Genomic DNA, 19,159 nt, shown 5'->3' on the forward strand with positions numbered 1-19,159 from the left:
TTATTTTTACAACATAATTGAACTGTTAAATGATTTGGAAATCTACGCTGATGAACGCAATAAGGGACTAAATGTTGTAATTAGGGTTGCGGAAAAAGAGGCTGCAAGATGGCAAACAGACTTATATCTGATATACACAGGTTGGATTGGCCGAATCCCAGAAAATGCCAGAATTTAGAGTCAGGACGGAAAGCAAAATTAGATTCATTAAAAAGGCTCCATACAATGCCACGAATATTTGCTACCATGTTCTGATACATCACAACCTATTACAGCTATACAGATAGGGCATTTGAAAATGTCAAGGAAGCATGTGCACTTAATTGCCATTATTCTGAAGTTAATGTGATTATATTACTGGTCCTGATGTCCGTTTGTAATCATGCATACATAAACTACAGATACATACGAACTCATTGCTAGATTGGTTATGGCATGGAAATCTTGAGAGCTTTATGAACTCAGTTATTTCATTGCGTGGTTTTCGTTCGTAGTTTGTGCCTCGAAAGAGTATGGACTGTATCCCCCCCCCCCCACCTCCATTATAAGCATATAGTGCGAAGCTTTTTCAGGATGCCGTCTCCTTCAGAGGTATGTAATAATTTATTCTTTCCCGTTCTTTCTATTATCATTGTTTGAAGGAGTATTTTGCTTTATTAGACATTTCGTGATTTTGTCCCAGATTTCCATTTTGTTTGTCAAATTTCATCTGACACATTCCTGTAAGATTTAATTCAGTCTGTTTTCAGTTTGGAGTCCTATCTTGATCTGATTTGACAAACTAGCAGGAATTGCGAATCTTATGTGTAATAAATGATGAGAATGATTTCAACGTTTTGTAACTTTTCATAACTTTTTCTTGTTGGAGATAGATTCACTAGCGAACTTGGTTATAGCGAAATCTTATAAATCGTTCTGAACGTAGACCAGTTTATATTGTCAGTTCTTGTGCACATATACATGACACGTATTGTGTCGTTTGTACTGAACTGAAAGATTCTAGTCCATGTATTGCACGGTTCGGCGCATCTGTATCAGATGAACTCAAGACTCTTAGCGCAGAAATGTTGGTTGTGTAATTATTTGTCTGTTGGCTGTCCTAAAGTCATGTCCGATCCATTATAGCGCCATGGGGTCTGATGGATCAACGTTGGATGGCATGCTCAGCTTCTTCTGCGTGGAAGTCGAGTTCAATGACAGACAAAAGGAATGCCATTTTTTCGCCCAACGTTACGTGCGAAACATAATAATTTCGTATCTGTTCTATGGACAGCGTGGTTTCAACAGCTGCTAATCGCGAACTTTTTTTATCCCTTGTGCGAACACACTAATGTCATATCTATTGTTTGAACATAATATATAGGCCTACATGCTTTGTGTGTGCAGATATTAATTTCATTTTGTCGAAAAGGTAACGTGAACACCTTCTGTTGAAAGATCAGAAAAATTGGCAAAGACATGCGAACAACGTTTGAATGCCTCATTTAGATTCTTAGTGATGATTTGAATAACAAGGTCTAGTGCATACGTAGACCATTTCTTTAAAAATGCTTGTCTAGTTCGAATTGTGTACCAGATTAAAATGATATACACATGAATATCTTTTTGCAGCTGTTGGAGACTGCTCACGAGTGTTCTTATTTTTTTAAATATTATGTTGTAAATAAATATCTATTTGATAACGGGTGTTCGTATTTTCTGCGGATTCAGTTTCAGGTAGGTCCATCTTTGTGACATGCAGCATATGAAATATCTAAGCATATGCCTTCAACAAAGAACAATGAATTTATCAGCATGGACTCTAAATACATTCTAACAGACACGAATCCGGTGCAGACGTGGAGAAGCCCTTTCGATTAATAAGAAACGACAAATACTTTCACTAAATAGTCCACACTGCAGTCCTGCCCATCTACAAAACTCCAAATTTTGCCAGCCACAGAACAATACCCACAATAAAAATAATTGCAACCATTTCTAGAACACTAGCTTCCATGTCTCGAATCTCAACGCCAACGAAAAAAACTGTGGTTATATACCTCTTGAACAGCTGAATACACAATAACTTAGTAGCCAGGTTACTAGGCCTAACATAGTGAAATAGAATTGTATCGAATATACACGACCACCAATAATAAGAGAGGAAACTAAATGTTTACGTCTTTGGGAATAATACTACTTTATTGTTCAAATTTACATGTGGTTTACATATAATCTTCATAATCTGCAATTCTTGGGTGATTTGTTAATTTTGTTAATATATGTTATACTGAATCTCTTAGTATTGTTTAGAAGAGTGATCACGCTAAATAATCCGAACATTTGTATAAATATTATTTGGTGATTCCAGGAAGTGATATAACAACTGTCTGCATACGGACTGTCATATTCGAATTTCACACCAATTTTTATTTTTTTAATTTTTTTTTTAATTTCATGTTTATTTTTAAAATACGTAGAGAAGAGGAGTATCATTTGAATAATTGTTTTACAGATGAACATTATTTTATGATCTGACAGTCTTGAAATGTATCCAGAAGTTAGTAACCTCGTCGGGGACATACATGTATTTCATATCAATTTATTGAATTGAATGAATAAATGCGTGTTCTATTGGAATGAAATAAAAGTTATCAGTTTAGATATTTAAAGTTCTGAACTAAAATAAAGAACTAAAATCATATTATAACAATAGATTGCATCAGAAAAAAGAGTAGATTAAATCTTGCAGATTCAAGCTTTGATGGAAGAGTATGTTTTTAAAAGTCTGCTTTCAACAGCATCGGTAGCAAAGTGGAAAACACGTTGGTTTCGACCCAATCTACTCTTAAAGTTTATGCTAAGATCCCGTCATTGGCGTGCCAAGCTTATTTGTCAACTCAGCAAACCTACTTTCGTCTCGTTGAAGTATGACAGTGTGGGTGAGTGTCAGAATCATGCGTTAAAAGTGATACAACACCAAACAGGCGATAATAGTATGAATTCAGATAACGTTTGTTTACAGAAGACAACATGCTGCGGTGCACTTCATATGTCTGAGAACTGTATCCCTATGTCTAAATGTGGGATTACGTGTGAAGCTGGAAGTCTTTTGTTTCGATTTATGAACTCTGGTGGAGCTGAATTCAACAGTAAAAGTGAAGTAATTGAAGCGATATCTTGGTTGATTTAATGTAACAAATTTATGGGGACAACAATGTTCGTCCTATATTCTCTCAATTTACACTGAGGATAGGAAGAACATTGTTCCTGAACCCATGTTTTGACTTTAGAATTCAGAGTTAACCATAAGCAGGGTTATACAGTGCAATGTCACTTGCTTCATTCTTAAAAAGGCCGTGTGATTGTCTTTTTTCTGAAAAACCGTAAATCTAACGTTAGAAGAAAAAAAAATTCCGTGACATATTGCAGTTCCAAAACAGGATAATGTTAAGATACCAGAATTGTGCAAACTCAAGCTTTTATATCATCCAAAGATTTACTGATGGAAGAAAAAAAAATCGTTCTACAATTTTTTAGAGTGTAAACTTTTGAAAAAAAATGACATGACGAAAAGTTCACGTAATTATGGTGACTACTGATCACAATTTTGGAGAGTTATCTTCAAACGGGAACATATTCCATTAGGGTATAAATCAAAACTACAGAGAGAGAGAGAGAGAGAGAGAGAGAGAGAGCATGTATTCCTACTTCAAAAATATGACGACACGTACGTTTGTTTTTATGGCACAGTTTCCTTATGAAAGTTTCAAAGAAACACTCATTCCAATTACATAAGATAAGATAAGAATTCTTTATTTCAGACTACATAGTCTATACATCTAAATTAAAATATAGATATGAGGTATAACGGTACCAATTGCGCAAGTCCAGGTGGGCGGAGCTTAAGGTGTATGGAACATTGTATTCAGAATTAAAGAACAACACTAGCTGTGATTGGTGCATTATGTAAGAGTTGTACTTTCTGTTTGGCTTAAAAAAAATGTTGAGCCTCTTGGCAACATGTGAGTTTGTGTTAATTTCTATCTAGATCATATTTTGTATTTTTTATGATTTTTTTAAAATATGGTACACATGGCTGAAAATGTGCTTGTTGTGACTAGATAACTCTTACCCCTGTCTAGTTCCAGTAGAGTTATCTCTCTTAAATGCAATGGAGTACCTGGTTATGTCATTGTCAAATTGACAATCTAGCATTGTTCTATATGACAGTGTGTGACATGCATGCCCAAGTAGGACAGAAAGTATATTTATTTCACAAAACATTAGCATTGAGGTATATGGAAAAACAATTGGTACCGTGATACCATAAAGTAAAATCACTGAAAACATAAAAGAACATATAGAACATAACACAATCACATCCATAGAAAAAATACACCCTTTAAAAAAATATCATAAGTGAACTGAAGACGCATGTAATTAAAGAGTGACCACAGAAAAGTACATCCAAACAAGTCGTGCTATATTTCGTAACATGACTAACATAATTTCCATGAGCCGCTCATGGCGTGATCATTTGTGTTTTAGTTTTATTGTTTGTGAAGTGACTAATGGTCAGGTACAGAAAAACGTGTCTGATCATCTTACGGTGCGAATAACAAGTGAAACCAATTTGAAGCTAAGGCGGTGGAAAATATCGACTGACCAATGAAGTCGCTTACAACGTGTAACACATTGTTTGGTTGTAAATTCAGGGCTTGTTGGCAGTAGTGTAGCGACCAGCCGCAGAATAAAAAAAAAACAAAAAAACACGTCCAATCTTGTCGCTGTGCAAAAAGGTACTGAAGTCAATTCGAAGTCAAAGCGGTAAGAAAATAAGTATAGCCAATGAAATCGTTTATGATTAGTGATGCACTGTTTTTTTTTTTTTTTTTTTTTTTTTTTTTTTTTTTTTTAAGGTAGTGTGACAAAATAATACCAACGCAAGAGCGCTGTTACCATTGAAGTACAGACAGATTGGAGTGTAAACGTACAAACCCTTTGTTGCGTATTGTACCATTTCTTCTTGCCACATCAAATATTAAACGGCCACAGTACTGGTTCGCGTTTTGAAACTAACAAACATTTTTAATCTTACTCAAACATTTTGACAAGCACACTCACGTTGTCGAGTAGCGTAGTTTTCTGGAGTACGTACGTGTCCCAGCGACACAGTGCCGTCTCTAGCTCTCTTGAAGACACCAACTGTTTGTTTTATTTTTCTTGCAACTATTTTCTTTCGTGGTAGGGTTTGAATCGAAGGATCGTCAAGATGCATGAGGTGTTTAAGACGCAACGCTGTCGTTGGGTTCCTATATGCTTGGCTTTCACTTGCCTTGTGAAATATACCAAGTCATTGTCACAAGGAGAGGTAGAGAGGGTATATATGGAAAGAATGAACTTGGTTAAATCATTTCTGAATCAGCAATCGAGATGAAACGATCGCACGATTTCATTAAGAGAGAAGAGGAACGTAAGAGGCAGCGAAGTGACGTATCGCCTCACACACGAAAAGAAGTGTTCGCTCAAATAGAAGACATGAGCGAACCTGAACCAACACCTTCCACGTCTGCGACCAGACAGAGAGAGTCTACTCCAAACCAAAGTTCACCAGTCAACCCTGAAAAGTACTATCACATTCGAGAGACGGAAAAGCGCTCCTCTAGAAAATTTAGAACCACGGCTTACACCTACACGGTGAAGTTTAAAGATATCAAGTCCGACGTACCGTTGGAGAAAGCAGAAGGGTTCATCACCGAGATGTGGGATTCTTTGCTCACCACACTCAAGCGACAATGTCAACCCAAAGAAGACGATCGCTTGACACTATCCATACAACACGACAGCTTGAAATCCCCTGTTTGGATCGGTTTAGCAGACCCGCAGAACTGACCCCTTCCAAAGTCATGGACAAGATACAACAAGTGCAACAATCCAATGACAAGTTTGACATCACCGATGGTAAAGCCACACTGAAAATGGCTCAAGTCTCTCTTCCTCAAGGGACAGGACGCAAAAAGGTCTTATTGGTGAACGACCTTCGCAGCACCAAAAAGAGTCTCGTCCAAATTAATAACCCTCAAGACCAGATGTGCTTAGCCCGAGCCATCGTGGTTGGACGAACCTATGCCAACAAGAACGACACGGCAGAATGGAAAAGAGCCTGGAAAACTATTCAACAATCGGACCGAGCCAAACAACGAAACGAAGCAGAACTCCTGTTGCAACAAGCTGGCCTGTTCAAAGACACACCCTGTGGCATTCCTGAAATGCAAAAATTGCAAGATGTCCTAGCTCCACGATACACCTTGAAAGTGCACCCTCAAGAAGAGCGTGGGCCTCTTGTTTCGAGGCCAAGATTTTAAGGATGGAAAATACATTCACCTTTATCATCACGATGAACATTTCGATACCATTACCAGTATCACTGGATTCCTGGGATATGTTTATTATTGTGAAAAATGTGACTGTGGCCATAAAAATCGAGAACAACACAAACATTGTGGATCGAAATGCTCAGGATGTTTGGCCTCTCAACCCTGTCTGGACGAAGGACAAGAACCAGTCCATTGTCCAGCTTGTCAGCGCACGTTTGTCAGTCCTACCTGATACCAACAACATTTGTAAACACAAGGTTCACAGAAGAAATGCGCTTGTCAGCTGCTGCGATTGTGCCCCGCGTGTGGACAAGGCATACGTACCAATAGTGCCAAGGCAAACGTATGTTCAGGAAAGAAAAAATGTCACATTTGTCACCACATCGTGGATTTGGAACATCAATGTTACATGCAAAAATACCAACCCAACAAGAGGAAGATGACGGTCACAAGAAGAAGAAGAAAGGCAATTTCATCTTTTTCGATTTCGAATGCATGCAAGAGACTGGTATTCACATTCCTAATTTCTGCGTGGCTCATCGAGCGTGCGAGAAGTGTATTCAAGAACCTATCTTCAGTTATTGCCCTCACTGCAGCAAAATTCCTGGAGGGCGTGAACAAATCTTTCGAGGACCAAAGACGCTAGACGATTTTGCCAAATGGGTCTTAGACCCCATCGACAAGACATGGAGCAAAGAGGACATCATACGTTACCGAGATTGTCATCGCCATGCCACAGTGATGGCTCACAATTTCTCCGGATACGATGGACAGTTTCTTTTGATGTACTATACGGAACATGGCACCGAACGTCCTAAAGTCACTTTGAACGGAGCCAAAATCATTTTCATGCAAGTGGGACAAGTGCAGTTTAAAGATTGGATGAGTTACTTGGCCATGCCTTTGAGTCGAATGCCTAAAACGTTTGGAATGACAGAAATGGCTAAAGGTTATTTTCCTCACTTTTTCAATACGGAAGCCAATCAACACGCCGTTCTACCCCATTTGCCTGAGGCTCACTATTACGACCCCGACAACATGCGTACCGAACAACGAGAAGATTTCTACGCTTGGTACCAGGCTCATGCCTCTGACCCCTTCGACTTTCAGGAAGAAATGTCAAAGTATTGTCGTTCCGACGTGGACATTTTACGACGTTGCTGTGGAAAATTTCGAGAACTGTTCATGGAACACGGAGGGGTCGATCCTTTGAAAGAAGCTTGCACCATTGCCAAAGCGTGTTCCTTAGTGTACCGCCAACGATTCATGCCTCAAAAGACCGTGGCTGTCATCAGTCCTCAAACGACCAACTATGTCAAACGTCAATATTCGGTCAAAGCCCTACGCTGGTTACATTACTTGTGCGACAAGGAAGACAAATGGATTCAGCATGCCCGCAACGGAGGAGGCGAAAAGACCATCGGAACGTATTCGGTCGATGGCTGGGACTTAAAAAACCCCAAGATCGTGTATGAGTTTAACGGTTGCTTATTTCACGGATGTCCCGTCTGCTACCCTGATCGTGACACTAAAAATCAGTTTTTACAACGGACCATGGAAGACCTGTACCAGGACACTTGTCAGCGACGCTTGAAGTTAGAACAGCAAGGATACCAAGTGGTGGAAATGTGGGAACACGAATACGATCACCGTTTGAAAATCGATCCCGAGTTTAAACGTGTCGTGGAAAGTTACAAGCTGATGGACCCCCTGAACCCGAGGGATAGTTTGTACGGAGGAAGGACCAGTGCCACCTGTTTGCTGTACCAAGCCGACGAAGAGAAAGGAGAAGAAATCAAATACTTGGATGTGTGTTCGCTGTATCCTTACGTATGCAAATATTGTCACTTTCCTACAGGGCATCCGCGATTGATGACGGAACACATCGACCTGGTCAACATTCGACAATACGAAGGCTTGATCAAGTGCAAAGTTTTGCCTCCCACGAACCTATACCATCCCGTCTTACCTCACCATTGTCAAGGCAAACTGATGTTTCCATTGTGCCGTACTTGTGCTGAAACGTGCAACCAAGATCAGCCTTGTCAGCACACCCAGGAAGAACGGGCCTTGACGGGAACCTGGGTCAGCGTAGAATTGTTCAAAGCTATGGACATGGGATACCAACTATTAGAAGTGTACGAAATTTGCCACTTTCCCAAGACAGAACAATACCACAAGGGTGACCCCACTCAGAAAGGCATTTTCGCAGACTACGTGGATGCCTTTTTGAAACTGAAGCAAGAAGCCGGCGGCTAACCTTCCTGGTGTCACACTCCCGAAGACCAAATAAAATTCAAAGAGAAATACTATGAACAAGAAGGCATCACTTTAGACCACATCGAGAAAAACGAAGGCAGGCGATCGTTTGCCAAAGTGATGTTAAATTGCTTGTGGGGAAAAATGGCACAACGACCGTGTTTACCCAAGACGGAATATTTGACAGAACCTTCCCGCTACTTCCAGATGATTCACGACAAAACCAAATTCATCAAACACGTGGACGTCGTTCGCGAGCATATGATCTTGGTCAATTACGAAGAAGATCTGGACTTTGTACAAGCCGACGCATTTGGAAATGTCATCATTGCGGCTTACGTGACAGCTCATGCTCGCTTAGAATTGTACGAAGCTTTAGAACTGTTAGGGGATCGCGTCCTGTACTTTGACACGGACAGTTGCATCTACATCGATTTTAGGAGCCTGGACAGACGAACATCCTGACGACAAGATTCTAAGTTTCGCGAGTGGCGGTCCTAAAAATTACGGCTACGAATACCGGGACCCACAAGGAGAAGTGCACACAGAGTGTAAAGTGAAAGGATTGACTCTGAATTATCGTACCAGTCGTGTGGTCAACTTTGGCGCATTGAAAGAAGCCTTGCAGTCTGGAGAGGATGAAAACTTTAAAGTGACCACCTACCAGCCGAACAAAATTGTACATTTACCCACTCACCACATCGTCAGTCGACCCTTGGAAAAAGTCTATCAAATCGTGTACCAGAAGCGAGTGCGACTTCCCAACCACTTTACTTTGCCGTACGGTCACATCAATATTGGTCAGCATATAAAAAAGGACAACGTCCAAGACCAACAGTTCATTGTCACTACTAAGACCAATCGAGAAAAAATGAATCCCTTCAAACAGCAAGTATAGAACGTAAGACTAAAGTCCAACGAGAAACTCGGGTGTGATTCTTTGCCTGACTATCACATCACCAATGCAGTACCACATCTTAGTTATTTATGTACTAACGCCATCACTAACTACGTGCAACCAGTGAAACTTCCAGACCACAAAACTTTACCTTATGGACATACTGATATCACCCAGTATAAAAAGGAACGACTTCCAAGAACGACACTTCATTGCGAGGACAAGCAACGAGAAAGATGAATCACTCTACGCAGATGAAAAAAGAGAAGGAACAAACATCACTGACCTCTTTCACTACCATACCGTCACAGCAAAGTGCGTCCAAGAAGGGAAAGGATTCAGTAGACCTACAGGAGTATTTTAGCATCCAAATGACTCAGACAGCGACCTCAAGAAAATTTAGAACGACAACTTACACCTACATGGTGAAATTTAGAGACTTCGCGTCTGACATTTCAGCTGAGGAAGTAGCAGGTTTCATTACGGACCTACTTGACTCACTGTTAGAGAAACTCAAATGTCATTGCCAAGTCAAAGATCGAGGTCGTTTGAGCCTATCTATGTATCACGACAGTTTGAAGTCACCTGTATGTCTCGGATTTAGCACACCTGCAGAAATTCTTCCAAACTTTTGAGGGCTATTGAAGACATGCAGTCGATGAGAGGAAAATTTGACATCATCGAAGGAAAAGTAACCATTCATATGGTATACATTGTACCTCCATGGGAAGAAGACGATGACTGCACTTGATCTGCTTACTGAAAAGTGTACCTAGCACGATGGATATAACAGCCGATTTACGAATGAAACGGATTAAGTGATGTGAAATATCTACGCTGGGACACAAGTGCTAGCTGACCAGATTTTTAACAACGTGTGAGACGAATAGAGAGAGAGAGAAACATGAACTTTGTCCTATTTGATTGCATGTTACTTGTTTTGTGTTAGCTTTTTCTTATAAATGAACATTAAATGTAAACAGGTTTACTAGAGCCAAGAACTAAATAACTAGTAAATAGGTTTGTTTGATGTAGAAATGCTTATGTATTAAATGGATTGTGCTTAGACCAAAGCACAGGCCAGAGAGCCCATGTATATACTTGAATAAATGTTTTGAACCCATACAATAGACTTTTCTTTTTTGAGCCTCTATTCTCTCTGTGAGGTTTGTTTTAGAACATTTCTGTCGTCTTTTCTGTGTGTTTAAATGTGTATTTGTATGTTTGTCCCTATCTACCCTTTGTCCTTACAAATACATTAAAATCCCTATAAAATGTTTTGACCCTATAAACCTCATGACGTCACCCAAAGTTTAATTCCCATTGACATCCAGGTGGCATTTCCATGTTAAATTCCCACTGACGCCAAAGTGCAAAGTGACATTCCCATGTTAAAGTCCCATTGACGCCAAAGTGCAAACCCCTATTTTAACGTTAAAGTCCATTGACGCTAAGGTGACCCCATATACTACTTACGTCGGATACATTAAACATAAAAATATTTATATATTCAGATAGTATGAATAGACAAATTAAATATTGAATACTTGACAGTGCATCATCAGGTGATTCTAGCAGATCAAGAGAAGAATGGTTTCTAAGAGGATCTTGAATAATTAATATTTTACATATGCTTAATTCCATACAATGCGCATTGCATGTACTTAATTTTGCATATTAAACGAAATTTAGAAATAGCATCTTCTTTTAAAGTAGTAAATTCAGCAGTATTTTTGTTAAATTTAGTTTTTTATTTTTATTTTTGTCGAGTCATTATATAGAGACATAGAAACATTAAAAGAAATTTAAGCTGTGATAAAAAAGGCAGGTGATAAAAAAAACTAGAAGGTTTATTTCGTGTAGAATGAAAACTTATTACATTCATCGTATCTCACAATAATATCGTATCTCACAATAATATTAAGCGCTGAAAAGCATTTCTCTTGATCCTGAGATTTGCAGATAAATGCTTCTTTTCTCTCTTACATCATTTTTCGACACTGATATGTTAAACTAGTCATTAGCTTCAGCAAAATTTGAAGGTAAATACGTATTTTGTTCAGATACAGACATCGATGACGTATGACCTATCTAAGAAAATATGCATACTAATTCTTCATTGTTATCATTTAGGATAAATTGGATTAAAAACGTGACAGTTATTTCAAAATAAAACGACAGATTACTGAGACTGTGCAAGGGAAGGTTATATGTTAAATGGAAACATTTTAGACATATTTACTGCAATTACGAAAATTCAGTTACTTAAACAAAAGTCAATATATTTCTGGACACATTATTAAACGGGGCTGCTAGGAGATACAATATTCAAATTTAAAGAAGAGAGAACCCAAACATTTGCATACACACTGCAAAGCAAGCGAGAAAATACACTTTCGTATAAAAGGTTTATGGTATTCAAGTTGGAATGTAATGTCACTGAAACGTTATTATCATGCAATCATTTAAAAAAAGTACAACGGATATAACTCAATTCTAATAGTGATATATTTCTAACCAAATTAGGCTTTGGCTCAAAAAGTGAAACAGCCGACTGGAGACGACATACACGATGCCCTCAGAGACATGTGTTATAAGCAAAGACCAGACAAAGTATACTTTTACGAAGTGAAATATTTTCATAACTGTAGCGTTAAGAAATTATTAAGGAAAGAAAATACCTAAATCTTTCCAGTTGGACTCAGAAGGACGAAAGCATAACGAAAATCTGAATACAACATTAAAATACTTCAGTCTGGAAATTCCCGAGTCACTGATGGATATACTAATGCCTACAAGACAAGTCATATGCCTTCAATTAAGTAAGAACGGAAGAAAATGGATTGGATCAAAATATTTGGGTTGATGGATAACTAATACTCGCGAAACCCAAGAATACAAACTAAGCGAGACGATCTGCATCTCAAATAAATTCTTTGCAAAATTATATCTTCTTAATTTTACGGAAGAGATTTCGAGAGTATATCTTACGAGGAGTTATTCCCATACATGGGCCATGACATTGTGTTCAAAGATGAAACAATCTAAAAGCAAAGCAATAAACCATCAAAAATATAAAACGTAAAAATAGAAAAGAACGCAAAAGAACAAATCAAAAATGAAACAAATAAATCCCATAAATATATTTACTACTAAAATGGAAAGTATATATTCATCATTATAACAGTTGGATAACTGCTGAAACTATGTACACGAACATTAATACATGAAAACTATTTAGATGAAGAATAGAAAATATAACGACGGTTGGTCTAATATTTTGTGGAATCACCTCATAATATAGTCAAAAAAATTATACAAAGGCCAGATTTAATGACGTCTTGTATAATAAAACTATTCCGTTAAAACAACCTAAAGGACTCCCCTGAATGTCAAACCAGCGCAGATTGTACAGGGAATGCGATTAGTGTTTGTATTAATTTTCTGAAGAAACCGAACCATACTTGAGCACACTAATAAATAGAAAATTTGGAGAGTTTCGTTCTGTTATAGTCCAGCTTGATATCCGCAATTAAAAATCAGAAGAAAAAATGGATGATATAAAATTGTAAAAGAATTGGTATAATAGAATAATACTTCCACCATAATTAATATAAATTGCAAGTGTAGTCAGGAAGAGACAACCGTTTCTGTGTAACTTCATCAGGTATGAACACTCCTTCACACATGACCGTTTAAAATAGACGACTTTGGGAACTTTAAAGATGAATATAACATTTATGTAAATCGAACTGTAGACAGCATTATAAGACTTGTTAAAGTAACGAGAAATTACAGAAAAAAATATGTTAATATTGATCTTATTTTGACGGGACACAAATTACATTCTTACAAATGAGAGCATGCAAAATAGCGTGAATAAAGATGTTTACAGATGTTTAAGGACTGTCTATTTATCCCAACTGCAGTTCTCAAAGAGAATACTATAAATAGACCATATAATCATTGATTATACTTCAATTATATAATATTACGTTGAATAATGTTGCAATTAATTATTACGAAGACAATATGTATTCAGTGGTTAACATAAGCACACTTCCATATGGCAATATTTTTTCGACTAGCTTATAATCAAATAGGTATTCCCAAACTATTTAAAAGTATAATTCTTTTGTTTTCTTTTAACTTTTCAACCGTCGCTTCTCTTGGGATCACATATCCTACATTGTTTACCAGACGCACAGTTTCAATAGAGATTTTATCCATAGAGTAAAGGATCACTAGTCTTATTGACCCCTAAATAACCAGCCAAGGGATTTTCTTGGGTAGACTAAAAGTTTCATGTCGATAAGACTTGGAACGACAATGTGATAGCCCATTGGCCAATCGTCACCAGCAGGTATATCAGGTGGTCTCCATCATTTTCTCTCAAGGGCGCCATTTTTAAAAATATACCAAATTGCTATGTCTGATTGTACATGCTATTTCCGATTTCCAACGTCAGGATGTGGAAGTATGTTGCCGTCTCTCACGTTTAGTATATGAGGTGTTGAATAAACGTTCACTCACATTTATCATTTCGACACCATTTACAATATTTAGAGACTTTGTTTTCTTGTCATAATGTATAAACTTAACCTGCACTCACTCGTGAGTTGACGTCCTATTGCGTATGATAGTTCCTTCGAATAGTACTCAACCGCTCCGGTGGCCTAGTGGTTAGAGCGTCCGCCTCGGATGCGGGAGGTCGTGGGTTCGATCCCTGGCCGTGTCATACCAAAGACTTACAAAAATGGTACTAACAGCTGCCTCGCTTGGCGTTCAGCATTAAGAGGTCAGTGTTAGGGCTGGTCGGCCTGGAGTCTGGGTGGGACATCATGCTACATGTCTGCGGCATGATGCCCCAGTGCTAGATATCACTTTAAACTGCCACACTGCAGACATCGTAGCGATATGACTGAAAAATTGTTAAAGCTACGTTAAAAATCGAAATCCCATCACATCACATCGAATAGTACTTTCACTGAACCAAATGTCTTTGTTATTGTTGATCACTTCAAAAATGCTATTATGTGACTACAAAATCCAGACAAGTCTTGACTGGTGTCATCGTAAACCAATATTCGCTTAAAATACGACTAAATGAATGTCATAACCTTTACGTAACAATTTTGTTTTCAATTTTTCTTCGTCCTTTTATGCGTCTCAGTTTTTTTCCCCATGAAGACGAATGCAACGTGGCTTACTTCTTATATATTCATCATTACACAACAACATTATTTGAACTTGGTCGCGCGTTTTGGTCTACTTAAAAATGAAATTTGGAGTCATTTTGTGAATAAATGCGAATTGAAACATCTTTTTCGTTTGATATGGGATGAATAAATTTTGGCATTTACGAAATTCGTGATTATGGACTAGATTTATCTGTGCCTATTCTATATGAAGTATATTGGATTTCAGCGGGAAGGGAGCAGCGTGTTGACATCTGCAGGTATTTCTGTTCTGTCATTGACTATTTGAAATAATAATGTGGGAAAAATATGAAGTCTTCCAATTGCAGTTATCAAAAAGACGCTATGAAGTATAATGTTTATGCCATTTTGAGTGCAGTAAGGAGGATGTAATTGCACTTGGAATATAGTCGAAATTAAAATACATTTTCAAAATGTGTAATCAAGCTTGAGAGCCCATGACATGTCTCATGTAATTCTGATTTGTAGAACTAAGAATGTACATTTTGAGGAAATTCAGGATGTAAAACTGTAAGTATATTTTGTGTCATTCTTATTACCAGCCAAAGAAGACAGCTTATGCCTTTTCACTTGCATGTGATTTTTAGGTACCAAGCAGTTTTATGAAATCTGGCGTCTATTGCCCGCCTAAATCCAAAACATTGTATCAAAAATGTTAACGTGGAATGTAGCAAAACAGCTGGTATGTGGCATTCAGAAACACATTTAATCAACCAATACGTAAAGCACCTGCTACGTGAGTGTACGTGATTTGTTTACAAATTAAAAATGATAGCGTCTGCGTCCATTGTTTGTTTACAATAGAAAGTAAATTTAAGGGAGAAAAAAATGAGCATATAATAATACTTAAATCTCTATAAAGATACAGATACAGATACAGCCACTTCCCGGAGTGTCTTTTTTTTTTGAAAGCTCAAATATGGTAACCCTTCTATTAGTTCGTACTTTGCCGATGTTTAGTAAGCGTCTCCATGTAGCGAATTTCGTGCAATGGCTGCATCGTCTTAGCAATAATGCTGTAGTCTCGAATAATTATGACACTGATAGGTAACTTGCTTAACGAGCGGTAATTGCATACCGAAGAAACGTCTGAAGAACATTTTATTGTTTCTGGAATGTGTAGAGAAACGTGATAATTTAGAAACTGAAGTAAACGAAACACTTCAACCAAAACAATGCAAATGTTTTACGATTGTGACCTGGGTCCTATGGTTTAAATGAAAAGTAATATTAAAAGTTTAATTATATGTTTTAGCTTTTTAATGAATCATCCCAACTATTAAAAAAAATCTATCTATCTATCTATCTATCTCTATCTATCTATCTATCTATCTATCTATCTATCTATCTATCTATCTATCTATCTATCTATCCCTCTCTCTCTCTAAGTTTTCATGGCGGAATGAACACTACGACGTGTTGGTACTTTTGAGGCCGATATTTAGGGTTTGTTTTGTTACTGAAAGGCATTTGTAGAATAAACATTGGAAATCAAGACATGACTGTTAATTATGGATAAACATATCTGGATTTGTACTCATCACAAATTGGTGCAATGTATACATGAGATAATGAGGTAAAGTATATCACTTACTCCTTATATTCCAAAACACTGCATTCTAAATGTACACCATTCAGTGAAGGTTGCATGTAAAGCAGTACGTGTTCTAAACAAGATTACAATATTTACGACATCACATGATAAATTCACGAGACCCGATTTTGAAGTCAAATGGTATTACTTTCATTGGAAAAACAGCAATATTTACTAATATCAATATGACACGTGTCCACTAAATAAATTAAAAAGAATGGATAACAATTATTTGTGAAATTGTGAGCCGTATAGTGCAGCACTTGAGCGTAAAACAGCGGTCTATGTCGTGTAGCGGATATTTAAGATGGGAATGGCACATTGGGGGCAAAGGGAATTTCACATGGGCAAACATGGCACACTCCGGACAATGGGAATTTCACGTGGACAAAAATGGCACACTCGGGACACTAGGGAATTTAATATTAGATTGGAACTGTTGCGTCTAACGGAAATTTAACATGGGGTCTAACGGTACTTTAACATGGGAATTGCAATATGGCATGAACATGAATTTGACATTGGAATATCAATATGGGACCTAACGGGAATTTCACATGGGAATATCAATACGGGACGTAAAGAGAATTTCACAAGGGACGATCAATATGGGACCTAAAGGGAATTTCACATGGGAAGATCAATACGGGACCTAAAGAGAATTTCACAAGGGACGATCAATATGGGACCTAAAGGGAATTTCACATGGGAAGATCAATACGGGAACTAAAGGGAATTTCACATGGGAAGATCAATACGGGAACTAAAGGGAATTTCACATGGGACGATCAATAAGGGAACTAAACGGAATTTCACATGGGAAGATCAGTATGGGACCTAAAGGGAATTTCACATGGGAATATCAATACGGGATCTAAAGGGAATTTTACATGGGAATGCCACTATAGCTCCTAGCGGTAATTTAAGCGTTTTCAAAAACTGACACGATTGTATTAAGGGGAAATATAATGTTAAAAATGTTCATAGGTTTAAAATGATGTTAGTATAAGTCTCTAAGGCATCTAACAGGAATTTAACACTGACACGATATCGGACCATCTAAAATGTTTCCATTTTGTTTTTACAGTCCCTAATGGGAAACGTAATGTTAAAACTACATCTGCTATTCAAAACCAATCAATCTATTTACTATCCAATGCCCCAAATGTGCATTTCAACATGACGTTTGGACTGACCATCACCCACTCATCTACTGACCACCATGCGTAGGATGTAATAGACCGGAATACAAATAGAAGGTAGATCCCTAATAAAAGATCTACACAGGCCAATTCTATTCTAACGTATTTAATCTCCCCTTAAAACAGAGGAAGATGCATATTCCAAATAACTTCACTACCATCAATTTTGAAACAAAACTACCATCCACTGCTACATTCATAATCCATACGACGCTTGTAATTCTAGCATTCATGGAGGGGACAAAGGGCAATTAGTACTAGTACATACGCACATACACAAACCTTGCTTTCTTTAGATATTAAATAGGACGAAGGAACAAACAAATGCACACTTAAAGGTAGGCATTAGCTTACCAGTGTGTCACAGAATAAGGCAAGAAATAACTTGGTTCCGCCTTAGGACGATTGGATCATTTTCGTCGTACATACATGCGTACAACGTTACCTAGGGTGGGTAATTGTTTTTTTAATTTTTATAGCTATGTATCTCGTCGTAGATCGCTTGCGTTAAGAGTCACAAAAAGCACGGCATGTACGGGCATTTTTCACTTACTGATACTCATGCTCAAGTGGATTTAAGGCAAATTATTGTTTTATCTAATTCACACAATGGTCTTTTGGATATTGTCAAGGAGTGCACGTTTTCCATTTTTGTTCTACAGCCATAGGGGTAAGCGTTGCATTTTTATTTTATTTGATATTTGAAGCATATTCAGTTTTTAATGTCGTAGCGTGAAATGTTACCTTTACCACTACGCGGATTTGAAACATTGTGACGTTTAATTTAGTAGCATGTATCTATTATGTTATTATGCCCAGTTTGGTTTTATTTTAGCTGTTCGTATGTGTGTGCAGGTATATCAGGCTTTTGGTTTGTATGTCTGTTAGGGGATAGAAGCAGGTGTGACCATCAAGGCCATACAACGACGGAACTGCTTATTTGTAAACTTGTGCGCATGGTGGATCCATGAAGGGTTGTGTGTAGCCAATACAAGTTTGGGCCAACCCAAGAATTCAGGAGAAGTGTGTGGTTTGATAATGGACACGTGAACCAGGTCAAAATGTTTCGTTTGCAAGTTTTGTCAAGTATTTATGAGTCATACTTGGTTGTGAATCATACGGGATGCACAAATGAGTGAATCACGAGTTATATGTTTGGTACAATTGTTATGGTGATATAAATTGAACATATGTGTTTCAATTGATAACGTTGTTTCATTTGAATAAAACTGAGTCACTTTCATTACATGAGATTATATGAATCTTACTTTCATTACATGAGATTATTTGAATCTTAATTTTGGTACATGAAATTGTATGAATCTTACCTTTATTTTTGAATATATGAACCACATTTTTGTTTTCCCCATTTGTAAATTAGAGCGTAAAGTAATTGAATGAATCGTATGTTTACTACGTGTAAGAATCACTGTATTTGTAGAGTATATACATATTTTTTTATTAATTCATTTTATAAACATCCATCTTTCACCCTATTGTGTTGTGTGGTCATTTAATCGAAGCATTCATTCAGGTCAATCCTGTTACAATCCCCGACAATATTTATGCTCTATTATATATGATGTGAACGAAGTGAATAGCGTAAGAGTGCAAACTCACATATAAAA

The 19,159-nt window shown here is 37.5% G+C and overlaps 1 long non-coding RNA gene across 1 annotated transcript in view; it reads left to right on the top strand.

Annotated features, from left to right (window-relative positions):
• The first annotated feature begins 279 nt into the window (after positions 1-279).
• LOC149786571 (uncharacterized) overlaps positions 280-19,159 on the top strand; it is a 76,446-nt gene continuing 57,566 nt past the window's right edge. The window contains exon 1 of the long non-coding RNA XR_016425206.1: positions 280-591. This is a non-coding gene — a long non-coding RNA (uncharacterized LOC149786571). The remainder of the gene's footprint in view (positions 592-19,159) is intronic.

The sequence above is a fragment of the Sinohyriopsis cumingii genome, chromosome 12 (genome assembly GCF_028554795.1).
Source record: "Sinohyriopsis cumingii isolate HCF-2022 chromosome 12, ASM2855479v2, whole genome shotgun sequence".
NCBI lineage: Eukaryota > Metazoa > Mollusca > Bivalvia > Unionida > Unionidae > Sinohyriopsis > Sinohyriopsis cumingii.